Source organism: Sceloporus undulatus, chromosome 2 (genome assembly GCF_019175285.1).
Source record: "Sceloporus undulatus isolate JIND9_A2432 ecotype Alabama chromosome 2, SceUnd_v1.1, whole genome shotgun sequence".
Taxonomy (NCBI): domain Eukaryota; kingdom Metazoa; phylum Chordata; class Lepidosauria; order Squamata; family Phrynosomatidae; genus Sceloporus; species Sceloporus undulatus.
The window spans coordinates 143,789,095-143,801,712 of NC_056523.1; positions in this window are offsets into that span (position 1 = coordinate 143,789,095).

The window sequence follows — 12,618 nt, forward strand, 5'->3', positions numbered from 1 at the left end:
CAGTAAAACATGGTTAAAAAGCACATAACAATACATCAAAATTAAAACAAAAAGAAACCGCAAATAAGAAAAATAATGAAAGGAAAATAATAAAAGGAGGGGGATTCAAATGGTTCTGGACATTATCAATCGGGGAAGGCCTGCCAGAAGAGAAAGGTTTTTGTTGCCTTTTTAAAAGCCTTGAGTGAGGATAGTTGGCGAATCTCTTCCGGCAGGTCATTCCAGGTTTTTGGAGCGGTGACAGAGAAGGACCTCCGGGAGGCCACCGCCAGTCTGGTCTTTCTACATTGTAAAAGGTTTTTCCCGGAGGATCAGAGTGTACGGGAAGGATTGTATGGGAGGAGCCGTTCCTTCAAGTAGACTGGATCCAGGCCATGTAGGACTTTATAGGTGATAACCAACACCTTGTACTGTGCCCGGGAGCTAATAGGCAGCCAATGTAGTGATTTTAAAATAGGTGTAATATGGTTGAACTTGGATTTTCCGGTAACCAGTCTGGCTGCCATGTTTTGTATCAATTGAAGCTTCCAGACGTGGCACAAAGGTTGCCCCATGTAGAGCGCATTGCAGAAGTCAAGACGATAACAGGCACTCCTGGCTGTCGCATCAATCTGAGAAGACAGCTGAAGCAACGAATCAGGAGCACCGTCAAGCTGCGGACGCAGTCTTTCAGGGGAAGTGTGACCCCATCTAGAACTGGCGAACTTACCTCCATACCCAGATTGGGGTTACCTATCAGGAGTACCTCTGTTTTATTTGGATTCAGCTTAAGTCTATTTTCCCTCATCCAATCCATTACCAACTTCAGGCAGTCATTCAGGGGGGAGATGCCCTCCTTGGTCACTGAAACAGTCCTAGACATAGAGAAATAAATTTGGGTATCATCAGCGTACTGATAACACCCCGCCCCATGTCTCCGGATGATCTCACCCAGCGGCTTCATGTAAATGTTAAACAGCATGGGGGACAGAATGGCACCCTGAAAGATGCCAGATGTCAGCTCTCATAGAGGAACAGCTGTCTCCCAGCATCACCATCTGGAATCTGCCCGAGAGGTAGGAACATAGCCACTGCAAGGCAGAGCCAGCGATTCCCAACTCTCTCAGGCATTCCAGAAGGATACCATGGTCTATGGCAGGGGTAGGCAACCTGCGGCGCGCGGGCCGGATGTGGCCCGGCGAGGCCTTGGGACCGGCCCCAGCCCGGTCCTGCCGCCGATTGCCGCCGGGGCCTTTGGCCTCACGCGCAGGGGCAAGGAGGGCAATTGTCTATAGAAGCCTCAGAAACATGCATTTATATTAACATATTTTTAAAAATCAGCAAATTTTTTCGCGTGTCCTCCACTTTTTTTAAAAAAAGTGTCCACCATTTGAAAATTTTGTCAACCCGGCCCCCAGCTCAAAAAGGTTGCCTACCCCTGGTCTATGGTATCGAAGGCTGCTGAGATGTCCAAGAGCACCAACAGGGCCACACTTCCCGTCAATGCACAGACGGAGATCATCAGCCAAGGCGACCAGGGTAGTCGCCACTCCGTATCCCGACCTGAAGCCAGTTTGAAATGGATTGAGATAATTGGTGTCATCCAAGACTGCTTGGAGCTGGTTTGCAACCGCCCTCTCGATCACCTAACCCAAAAAGGGAAGAAGAGATACTGGCCAGTAATTGTTTTTGTCCAGGGGATCAAGGGAAGGTTTCTTTAGAATGGGTTTCACCACTGCCAATTTCAAGCTCGATGGAAAACAACCTTCCCTAAGGGAGGCAATGATTATGGATTGTAGTAACTTCAAAGTTGCCTCACCTCCCTGGATGGCCAGCCACGATGGACAGGGATCGAAAGGGCAGGTGGTCTTTTTATATATTTAGCCGATGGAATGTGTTTGTTTCCTCCCCTACATTTCTTGTTTTGTTTCATCCTCTCTACACTGTGCATTAAATTCCCCATATTTCACCCTAGTCTGGAATAATTTCAATAGGGTCTCTTTTCAAATGTGGATAGTTTCCTTAAATGTCAAAAAGTGTACAACAGAAACCCCTATGGATGCAGAAGGGCAATATAAGAAAACCAAAAGCATTTTTTTAAAAATGGGGTGGTGAGAAAATGGGTTGAAAGTTAGGATGCAAAATAAGTGTCAGGAAGTCAGGAGATAGATTTCTGAAATAATGTGAGTAGTACTTTAAGATTACTGGAAAAGGCCTACCAGTGCTATTACCCAGGATAACTGAATGGAACCAGCATGTACAGAAGCAGGACCTCTACACTGGAGAGAAAATACAACAGGGTGTTTGTGCCTTACTTGTAGATTTACTGGAAATTTCTGTCTGGTTACAATTGGAAGCAGGATCTTGAGCTAGTCTTAATTCACTGTAGCAAATCTCTTTGTAATGTGACTTTGATACTGTAACTGGAATAAATAATATGATGTTGTATAAACATACTTTGGATGACTCAAAGGAATTGTGTGAATTGACATAAATAGTCAATAAACCATATTGTGGGTTTAGTGGCTTTTAAAGTCTGAACGTTTTAATATGGTCTTAATAGTTTTGATGTTTTGATGCTGTTTTTATGGTTTTATTTTTGTGACTCTTGCATAACCAAATATTTACAAATAAATAAATCCTGTAAGTTACACTGGCTAACAGGAAACAGCAGAACCAAATAATTTGGCCTATGATCAAGAAATGAAACAGAGCGACTGATTGAATTTTGCGAGGCCAACAACTTCAAACATTGAAAGAGGTGATTGTAAACATGAACATCACTTGATGGGTAATGTAGAAATCAAATAGACTACATAATTGGAAGCAGAAGATGGAGAAGTTCCACTCTCTGCAAAAACAAGACTAGGAACAGACTGTGGCACAGACCACACACTGCTAATATAAAAATGAAAGTAAAGCTAAAGAAGAACACTAAACCAATTGTGCCAAAATATAACCTGGAGAACATCCTCATAGAATTTAATGATAATGTAAAAAACAGATTTGCATTATTAAGCCTATTTATCATCTGTGCTTAACTGCTTTAAGAGTTTTTATCTGTTGTCCATTGAAAGTTCTCTTTCTTTTTGGCTACAGATAGTGTCTTTTTGCATTTCTCCCTTTTAGCATTCTCTCAGCTTCAGGGGAAGGGAATGGCAAACCTCCTCTGAACAAATCTTGTCAAGAAAACCCCATAATAGGTTTGTTTTAGGGTCACTGTAAATCAGAAATGACTTGAAGGCACACAATAACAACAACAACAAACAACTATTAAGCCTAATTGACTGGGACCCAGAAGAACTTTGGACTCATGACAGAGACATTGTATTTCAGAGAGAAATGCTAAAAGGGAAAAATGCAAAAAACACTATCTGTAGCCAAAAAGAAAGAGAACTTTCAATGGTCAACAGATAAAACTCTTCAGGCAGTTAAACACAGATGATAAATAGGGTGAGAACCTTGAATGTTCAGTGACTTGTCTGCAGGGACAAAGAGGACTATTATGTATATGCAGAGAAATAATAGATGGCAACAAAAAAGGAAAAAGAGACCTCTTTCACAAAATCAGAGAAATTAAAGGGAAATTTAAACCAAGAGTGAGGATGCTCTACAACCAGCAGGGGAACACATTGCATGCACAAGTAGAAATAAAAAGACAGTAGAAACAACATACTTGAGAACTATGTAAAAGAGATTGAAAGATAACATTAATTCAAGGAAGAATCATTTGATGATGATCTTAACAATTTTAGAAAATGTAGTAGAAGCTGCACTCAGAGTACTTGCAATAAATAAATCATTAGGAACAGATGGCATACCAATAGGGCTGTTTTAGAGCACAGAGACAATCTACTCAAGTTCTAATAAAGTCTGTCAGAAAATATGGATAACATATGAAAGGAGACACCAGGGATTGTAGTAACCACAGGACCATTGCATTAATTTCCAATTCAAGCAAAGTGATGCTCAAAATTGTACAATAATGACTCTTACCACATATGGAGGAAGACATGCCAGATGTCCAAGCTGGGTTCAGAAAAAGAAGAGGCAGTAGGGATCATATTGCAAACATACGTTGGATAATGGCGCGCACCAAAAATTTAACAAGAAAAACCTGTATTTTATAGATTATAGCAAACTCTTTGATTGTGTAGATCAATATTTCCCAAACTGGTCCTCTAGATGTCTTTGACCTCAGCTCCCAGAATTCCTGATTGTTGGCCAAATTAGCTCATTAAAAGCTTTGGATTGCTCTTAAAGAAATTGGTGTGTCACAACATTTTATTACCCTGATGTGCAATCTGTACTCAGGACAAAAGGTTTACTATCAGGACAGAATATGGAGAAAATGAATGGTTTTCAATTGGCAAGGCAGTCAGGCAAGGTTGCATTTTATCACCTTACCTGTTGAACTTGTATGCTGAACATATCATATGTAAAACAGGATTATACTAGGAGGAAGGAGGCATGAAAACTGGAGTAAGGAATATCAACCATTTAAGATATGCAGATGACATCATACTACAGTGGGTCCTCGCTTTACATGGGGGATCCGTTCCAGACCACCACCACCCCGCGTAAAGCAAAACGTGTGTATGTTCAGGCCCCATTGGTTAGAATGTGGCTTGGGCTTGGTGCACGTGCCATTGTTTGTATAGCCAGGCGGCTTCAGCATAAGCTGAAAGCCACCTATAATGAGCTCGCGTATGGTGCGGGCTCACTGTACAGTACTAGCAGAAAATTTGGAACAACTACTGAAGAAAGTCAAAAAAAGAAAGTACAAAGGCAGGCTTCCAGTTTACCATTAAGAAAACAAAGGTAATAGCCACAGGTTACTTATATAACTTTAAAGTAGACAATGAAGACATAGAGATAGTGAAAGATTTCCTGTGTCTCTGTCATTGATCAAATTACTGACTACAGTCAAGAAATCGGAAGAAGACTAGGACTTGGAAGGGCAGCTATGAAGGAATTACACAAGACCCTGCAGTGTAAAGATATATAACTGAATACTACAGTTAGGATTGCCATCATATTCCTAATTTTCTTTGTATAGTTGTGAAAGCCAGACAGTGAAGAAAGCTGACAGGAAGAAAATCCACTACTAAAAAGATAAATAAATGTGTATTAGAGCAAATCAAGCCAGGACTCTCCCTAGAAGACAAAATGACTAAACAGACTGTCTTAGTTTGTCCATATCCTGAGAAGACAAGACTCACTAAGACGATAATGCCATGTGAGATAGAAGGCATTAGGAAAAGAGGAAGGCTGCATTCCAGATGGATGGACTCAATCAAGGAAACCAACCAAGACCCTGAGCAGAGCTATTGATTATGGGGTCACTTGGATGTCTCTCATTCATGGGGTCACCATAGTCAACTTGATGGCAGTTAACAACAAGAATACAGTGCCCATACACAGGGTCATTGAATCAGATGTAAGAGGCCTAGTATAGCCTGAGTGAAAAGAAGTGCAAATTTAGGAACAGATTATTTTCAGTGTAATTTCCTCATATACCTCTAGGATCAGAATATGGGAGGAGGGACCAGGCTAATACATAGCATCTTGCATGGGAGCATACATCATGTTTCCACTGGAGAACAATGTACAAGAAAGACCAGGTTTATGGAAACAAGCCTGGTTGTACTCTGTTTTGTCTGTGACAGTGGCCTCAATTACATCTGGAAGCAGCATCTTAATAACTACCACGAGCTTGTGTCAGCTCTTTGGCTAATTCTAGCTAACGCAATTTAGATTCCAGAATGAGAATTCCAGACCATATGAATACACTAAGATAAGCTAACAGTACAGTGAGAAGTGTTTAATAATAACAATAATAATAATAAGTTTTATTTATATTATCCTGCCTCTCCCGACGGATCAAAGCAGGATTACAGTCAAGTTATGCAGTCAACAATAATTCTAATAACAATTATTTACAATCACAATATAAACCATATGCTATCTAAAAACACTTAATACAATATAAAATCTCATTGACAACAGACTTCTGATCGGGAGATAGTATTTTTATGAGGTCTATAAAAGATCAGGGGGGGATGCTTGCCAGAAGAGGTAAGTTTTCAATGCCTTTTTGAAGGCATCCAAGGTAGAAATAAGTCGGAGCTCTTCCGGAAGATTATTCCAAAGCGTTGGGGCCATAGCCGAGAATGCTCTGGTGAGTAGATGTTAACCTCACCTTGGGATGCTTAAGTAAGTTCTTCCCAGATGTTCGGAGAGTGCGGGGCGGATTATGTTGGGGGAGGCATTCCCTCAAGTAACTCGGGCCCAAGCCATGTAGGGCTTTAAAGGTAATAACCAACACTTTGTATTGGGCCCGGAAGCTAACTGGCAGCCAGTGTAAAGATTTTAGTACAGGTGTTATGTGGTCTGACCTTGAGGTCCCAGTGACCACTCTGGCTGCTGCATTTTGAACTAGTTGGCACTTCCGAACTTGGTACAAAGGTAGCCCCATGTAGAGCGCGTTACAGAAATCTAAGCAAGAGGTTACCAGTGTGTGTACTACAGTTTCAAGGTCCTTTCAGTCCAGACAGGTGCGCAATTGGTGTATCAGCCGAAGCTGTACTTAGCTAGCTGTAAAAATTATGCATAATTTTTATAAATGCATAATTTTACAGCTAGCTAAAGTAAAATAAATAAATTTTATTTATTTTACTTTAGCTAGCTGTAAAAATTATGCATTTATGCATAAATAAATAAATGCGGGGGGGGGGGCTATAAGGTCATTAAATTACTTTTCCCGCTTAGTGGCTCTTTCAGAATGAAAACATCTATGTTATCTGCACTAATAGCAGTCATTCTTCACAACAAGATAATGTAAGTGTTAAGTGTAGCAAAGTGCATAGCAAAAATATAAATCTCATTAGATTCCTGGTATGTGTAATTAAGATTTTAGTTTGCTGCACTGTCCTCAAGAATGAAAACAGAAGCTACGTACAGTTGGCCCTTGTTATTCATGAGGGAATCTGTTCTGGACCCCCGCGGATACCAAAATCCACGGATGTTCGAGTTCCCTTGCTCCCAATAGTGGCGTGTGCACACAGCCACACTGTCATTAGTCTCTGTTGACCTCAGTGGTGGCGTATGCACATGGCTGTGTCACCAATAGGGGCAACAGGACTTGTTCCTAATGGTGGCATGGCTGTGTGCACGCCCCACCACTGGGGACAATGGGGGCTGTCCCTAATGGCAATGTGGCCACATGCATGCACCGCCACTGGGGACAATGCGGGCTTGCGGTCCATGGTTGCTTGAATCTGCCGAAGGCAAATTTACAGATACTGATGGCCAACTACAGAATCATAGTTGTAAGAGACCACAAGGGCCATCCAGCCCAACCCCCTGCCATGCAATCAAATCACCCCTGACAGATGGCCATCCAGCCTGTGTTTAAAAACCTCCAAAGGAGACCCCACCTCCCTCCGAGGGAGTGTGTTCCTCTGTCAAACAGCTCTTTCAGGAAGTTCTTGGTAATGTTGAGATGGAATCTCTTTTCCTCTAGTTTGAATCCACTGCTTACTTGATATGTTTGATAAACCTTCAGACTAATTCAGACAATTTAAGTTTGTTGATACTGTTGCTGTGAGTTTTCAAATAGTTTCTGACTTATGGTGACCCTATAATAGGGCATTTTTTGTTCAGAGGGATTTTGTGTTTGTCTTCCTGTGAGGCTGAGAGAGTGTGACTTGCCCAAGGTCACCCATTGGGTATCCATGGCTGAGCAGGTATTTCAACCCTGCTCAGCCATGGAAACCCCACTGTACTATTACACAACCTTTTCATTCCTGGTGACTGCTTTATCTTAGATTTAGAATATCTGCCAGACTTTAGTAAAATATTTAATATAACATGCAGGTGGATAGTCCCCATCATTTTTTACAGCTGCATTATATGATAGAAACAAGGTGGCTTTTGGGACACTTTCATCTAACCTCTTCAGGCAAAAGGAATTCTGTTCAAAATTGCTAGTAAGAACTGATCAACTCTTGAAACATTTGAGATAGAAGTTATAGCTGTCTGCTTTTAAAGGAATCACACATATGTTTTACAGAGTGTGTAATAAACATTACAGATATAAAAAAATTAATTAGAAGCAATGTAACAATATATTCTTGATACATCCAAAGAAAACATCAAATTAATATACTGGTTATACTATACCTTAATTACAGCAGAAATAGTACTGACAATATTTAGATTTCTTATTGTGCTTTTTTATCAAACATCTCAAAGCATTTTATCATTATATAAAAAAATAAAAGTTACATATAGTAGATTACTATGGTAAATACGCAAGATGCTTTTGAGCAAGTGTCGCTCAAGACTAATGTACTATGATTCTGTCTGTATTTGCCTTGCTGAAAAAATATTTAAATAAAAAAAATTAAGTGGATTTTCCTCTGATGTGCTACAGATGTTTTCAAATCATTTTCATATGCTTTAAAATATTATGTATTGTTCCTTCCATATTGTAGTGGATTCTGAATAAAATCCCAGCATAAGAACATTAACATTTGGCCTTCCACAGACTTTAAACTTCAACTCTCAAAAACATCTGCCAGCATGGCTGATGGTAGGGGATTGTGGGAATTATAATCCAAAATATATGGATGACCAAAGATTTCCACACATATTTTAGAGTAAAATGTCAGTGTGAATTCATCTTCAAAAAGGATAGCCAAAGGGAGATATTATAGGTCTCAAGCAATTAATTTCTTATTTGGACTTTTGCCCATGATTAGTACCAGCCTTCATCCTATGGCTCAGTTACAAATGCAAACTTTCTATTTTTCATGCTGATGGATGGCTGCAGTTTTTCACACCCATGTGTAATGAAATTAAGTCTCGCTTTCCCATACCTAAATTCAGTGCTCAGACTGAGGCTGCATCCACACTGCAGCAATAACCCAGTTTGGAGCACCAGAGCTCTCTGACAAAGAAGGCTAAATGTCTCACAAAAAATACAGTTCCCAGAATTCCATAGCACTGAACCATGGCAATTAAAGTGGACTGTTTCTGGATTATTTCTGTTTTGTTTGTTTTATTTAATTTTAAAATTTTCATACATAGCTTAAATAGTATTTTATATTATACGTACAGTGTACTATATGTCCCTCCCCCCTCTCTCCCTATTCCCTCCCCGTTATTCTACTATAGTTAAATTAGATTATTTCACTTTGCAAAAGATTAATTTATCTTCATATTGTCTGCTTGATGTGAATTTTTTTTATTATTTTGACTTCACCTTATTTTATTGTTTATGTTTTTTCTCTGTCTTTATTGTTTTTTTTGCATATTTTGCTTAGGAGGTTGGTTTTAAATTCTTAGTACTAATTCATACTTCTACTCTTAATTTCCTTTTACAACTCCACTTTTCTTTACAAATTATTAAGAAAATGTCCCATTCTTTCCCTTCTGAGTTAACTCCTTCTATTGCTCTTGTAAATTTATCCATTTCTATGGCTTCTAACATTTTGATCAGCCAGTCATCAATAGTCAGTATCTCAGGAGATTACCATTTGCTTTGTTTGTTCATAGGTTCACAGCATAAGAAATTAGATTTAATATTTAACTAAAGCAGCACTCATAGACCCATATATAACTGTGGAGGAGGTATAAACTCCCCACTGTCACTAATGACATTAATGAAAGAAAAACCACATTGCAAAGAAGCATAATTCTAGCTGGTAATTTCTATGCGCTTATACTGTACATAGGCTTTAGTTGAGAGTGCTATCACTTTGGCCAGCTCTGAGCTAATACTAATCTTGCAGCAAATAAAAAAAAATGAAATCAGTTCTTTATGACTTAATGCCTCACAGTTGTCACAAAACCATAGACAAGGAAGAGACCATAAGGGTCATCCAGTCCAATCTCCTGCCATGCATGAATACACAATCAAAGCACTCCCGACAGATGGCCATCAAGCCTCTGTTTAAAAACCTCCAAAGGAGACTTTACCACTTGGCAGTAAAAATGACTCCACCACTGTCAAACAGCTCTTACCCCCAGGAAGTTCTTCCTAATTTTTAAGTGGAATTTCTTTTCATGTAGCCTGAATCCTCTACTTTGTGTGCTAGTCTCTGGAGCAGCAAAAATAAGCTTGCTCCATCCTTAATATGACATCCCTTCAAATATTTAAACAGGATTATCAGGTTATCCCTTAACCATCTCTTCTCCAGGCTAAACATTGGCCCGGTGCATACCTGCTTGAAGGTTCGGTGCAGCGGTGGCGTTTTTTCCTCTGCAGGGAAGCTGCAACCGCCAAACCGCACAGCTTCCCTGTGGAGGAAAAAGAATCTGCAAAAAGTGGGTTCTTTTTCTGGCGCACTCGTGACATAACTGGCGCAACATGATGTGCGGATGCTATGCGTCCGTTATGTCATAATGGCGGCACCCATGTACCGCCATGCCACTGCCAGTATGTGTTAGGGTTAGGGAACATGTGGTTGCTATGTGGTCCTGTAACCCTAGCATGGCGTGAGCACGGCGCTTTTGCGCCGTCTGTACTGCATCATACTCTCAGTTCCCTAATATGGCATGGTTTCCAGATCTTTCACCATTCTGGTTGCCCTCCTCTGGACATATTCCAGCTTATCCACATCTTTCTTCAATTGTGATACCTAGAAAAGGACACAGTATTCCAGGTGAGGTCTGACCAAAGCAGAATAGAGTGGCTATTGTTACTTCCTCAGTCTAGAGACTATACCTCTAGTGATGCAGACTAGAATCGCATTGGCTTTCTTAACTGTTATATCACATTGCTGACTCACGTGCAGCCTGTGGTCCGCTGAGATTCCTAATCCCTTGTGTATGTACTGCCATCAAGTCAGGCATCACCCGTCCTATATCTGTGCATTTCATTTTTAGTGGTCAGGTGTAATATCTTACATCTCTTCCTGTTGAAATTAATTTTGTTAGTTTTGGCCAGCTCTCTAACCTGTTACTGTCATTTTGAATTGTTACCTTGTCCTTTGGGATATTAGCTATCCCTTCTAATTTGGTGTCATCTACAAATTTGATAAGCATGTCGTCTATTCCTTCATCCAAGTCATTGATAAAGATGTTGAATACTTGTGGGCCCAAGACAGAACCTTGTCACCTCTTTCCAGTATGAGGAGGAGCCATTAGTAAGCCTTTGGGCTCAGCTGGTCAGCCAATTACAAATCTATATAATACAGTCACATTGTCTAGCCCACATTTTCTTAGTTGGTTTCCATGGGGGACCTTGTCAGACACCTTACTGAAATCAAGATATGCTACATGCTTGCCTTTTTTTACAGCTAAATAAAAGTTCATGCCTTTAAACTTGCTGGAATAACCAAGACATGTGTTATTATTATATTTTACAATTACACTGAAAAAGGAAACAGTTGGTTCTTGCAATAAACTGGAAGAATTGTTCACTTCATAACAACTGATCTGCTTGTATATTTTTTTAAAAAGACATAACCAGAACTTGTTTCCTACTCCACTTTGAATCTGGGATGGCCCCCATTTTCTGTCTGAAGCATACAGCTGTTTTCTATTTTGCATCTGAAACTGGCACATCCTTATAAGAACTGTATTACTTCTGTTAGAACAGCACTCTTTGAAGTAACTTGAGCTGAATTATCCAAGTTGCAGGATTCAAGCAATGCCTCCAATTTCCAAAGGCATATAACAATCAGAACTGTTGTAAAGAGGTTAAAGGTCACATTTCATATCCCGCACCACTTCTAATTTGAAATAGTTGTATAAAATTAGAAGCATTGGGGAACAGAGGAGGGGGAAGGGAGTACAACCTGGAGCTCATTAGAGCTCTGCAAAGAGGGATGAATTCATCAGGGAAGAGGTGAATATATCCCAAGCAGTTCCGTTCTTCCCTCTGCCCTGCGTTGATGGGTTTTGTTTACCTCCCCATTTACATTACAGTCTAATGAAAACTCCCCTCCTCCCCATGTAATATAGTTTTTGTGAGGGCTAACCCCACTCCCATCAGACATCTTCAGCTTAAAATGTATAAGACCTGAGGTGGCCCATAGCTTGGTGGAAAAAACATGCTGTACTAGTACAGGATCCACTTCCAGTTCTTTGCATTTCTCACTGGATGGCTTAGTTAGCAGGTGATACGATGGGACGTATCTTTGGCCTAACTCCTCCTGGGAGAGCCAATGCTGGCTGGGAGGGGGGCAGTTCAACCTACGGACCCTGTACTGTGCCTCACTGGCCTATTTTGCCCCCAGAACTCTGACAACCCTCTGTGTCCCAAAATGTGAGGCCAGGTTTTCCCTCCCCACTTGAGGGCCTTCAAGAGGAATGAGGTTTGGTCTTATCAAGTGTGGTGCAGGTGCATGAACCCAACCACCAAAAACCAAAACCAGAAGTTGATTATCTAGATCCAGTTTTGACAGTTTCCCCCTTATTTTTACTTTTGGGGTTTCTTTTGTGTGTGTGTGTTTTTGCATAGGTCTCCCTATGATGGGTACTAGGTGGAAATATAGCCCCCAGTCCAGCCAAAGTTGCCCACCCTGCAGTAGACAACAGCAGCGTAGCTTGGGGGTGAGAAACCTATGGACTCACAAAGGTGACTGGATTGTAATTGGGCATGCTGGCTGGGGCTGATAGGAACTGGAA